This window comes from Triticum aestivum, chromosome 4A (assembly GCF_018294505.1).
Source record: "Triticum aestivum cultivar Chinese Spring chromosome 4A, IWGSC CS RefSeq v2.1, whole genome shotgun sequence".
Taxonomy (NCBI): Eukaryota; Viridiplantae; Streptophyta; class Magnoliopsida; order Poales; family Poaceae; genus Triticum; species Triticum aestivum.
Window position 1 is genome coordinate 602418379 of NC_057803.1, and position 2317 is coordinate 602420695.

Sequence of the window (2317 nt, forward strand, 5' to 3'; positions counted from 1 at the left end):
AATTTTAGGGTTTGTCCCACTTCATCCTAATTATTTACAAATCAAAAGAAGCCACCTCAACCTGGCCCGTGAAGTTCCTGTAAACCCTCCATAGCTGTAGCATTGCTCCTTGGACACAATGAAGAGGCATCCTCCAGGGATCGAGAGACCGAGGCACATCACTATACTTCACCCCACGGGTGCGGACTGATCTTAGGGTAATCGGACGGACATATTTTGAAGATGATGAGAATTAACGTAGGGGCTTCAATGATGCCATCTCCAATTAGTATAGTATACTATAAAATAAGAAAGATGCACTAGTATTGTCCATCGAACGAACTGTTATTTGCTACATATTTCTTGGTTCACACATACTTGATGCATCCATATATTATACGTTAATCATCACCATGCCGTGTGTGTGCGCGAGTGTGTGGAAAAGCAACAATAGAACGAACACACACAAAATGCAAGTCGAGTTTGATACGCTAAACCCAGCCCTATATAAACTATATTATGAGTGAAGAGCTCACTACACAAACCACAACATAAGGGCTAGCGAGCATGGCTACCACCACTAGCTCTGCTGCCCTCCTCATCGCCCTGGTCGCCCTGGCTGGCCTCGCCGACATCCTCGCCGTTCATGCTCAGGCCATGGTGGCCGTAAATACGACGATGGAGCACTCGACGGAGCTGGATGGGAAGATGCAGTGCATGATGGGGTGCTTCACGACGGTGATGATCTGCGCATTCAAGTGCATGATTCCCTGCGTGATCGCGTGCCCCACCCTACCGCTCTGCATCACCAACTGCGACCTCAAAACCGTTGGCTGCATGTTCCGCTGCGGCACCGCGCCCTTGCCCCCCAAGCCCAAACCCAAGCCCAAGCCCAAGCCCAAGCCACCTGCCCCGCCTGGCCTGCAGCTAGACGCCCACGATCACCATGCATGATTGGTTGGCACATTATCTCAAAAACAAAAGATTGGTTGGTACCAGTAAGTATATACGTACTTACTAAAAAGAAGACACACATATATAGACCAATGTGTGTAACCCGATATATGTTGGTTGTGCGTTTGACATGAAGAATCTGCAATGGATTTTTAGATGTGTATGTAATTCTAGAATTAAAACTTGTTGTACCAAGCATATATCCATCTTCTAGCAGCTGACGTAGCACGTAGGTGCATAAAAATGGGGAAACAGTTGTGCCCTTTTGCTTAGAAAAACTAAGAAGGAAACTCACCCAAACAAAAAGCCACTTTGGAAACCGGGTGCATTGGAGCCCTATTTTTTGAATTATGCCAAAATGCTATTTTGAAGTTTCAAAAAATTCTGAAAACAAATCAACATGTTTATATGAATGTACATCACACATGTGTAAATTTTGTCCTCCAATACACCCGGGTTTCAAAAATCCACTCTCACCCAACCAATGCCTATCAACTTGTGGAGGTCTCTCTCTCTCTCTCTCTCTCTCTCTCTCTCTCTCTCTCTCTCTCTCTCTCTCTCTCTCTCTCTCTCTCTCCTGCGCGCGCGCACACACACACAACGACAACCAACCGTCGACCACATCAAGTTTTTTTCCAGGAGAGCTACCCTCTTTGGCCCAGGAATCGATAGATCGATCCAAGAGATCTGACGACCGAGAACACCCAAATCACAACGGACAGCGAGAAAGAGCGTAAGATAACATAACCGCATTACAACTACTATTATGTTAATCCCAGCCGCATAAGTACGTGCTAAGTATTATGTCTTCCTAGTTTGAGGGCATTCCTACAACCAATTAATTTGCATGCATACAACCAAATACTCCCTCTGTCTCACAATATAAAACATTTTTTGTAAGCTAAAATAGCTTGAAAATTTTACCTTGCAAAAACGTCTTATATTGTGAGACCGACGGAGTAGTAAATAGCTAGCTGGCTCTTCTCTGCCTGCCTATTTGGGTTTTACGCACGTTTCCAAAAATTTTTCCTTTCTTGCCTCTAAAAAACACCTCTTTCTTTATTTTCTTCTTTTCTTTCTTATAATATATACATATATGTTGTATGCGTTCACGTACTCCGCTCAATTTTCATAATTATTAATTAAAACACCAAGCGTCGCAGCCCAGCCCATCCCTACCCAACCCAACCCAACTCGGCCAGTTGTCTCCCATGCTGACAGCTACTCTATCGTGCACGGACTGTCATCAAGTCGCCTTGCTCGAGGTGGAAATGCACCTCCAGTCCGAAGGTATCAATCACAATTAAATTGTACGAACGAAAACTTTGTTGATAGATATTTAAATCTATCAACCATGAACGGAATAGTTAAGTTAGAATTATTG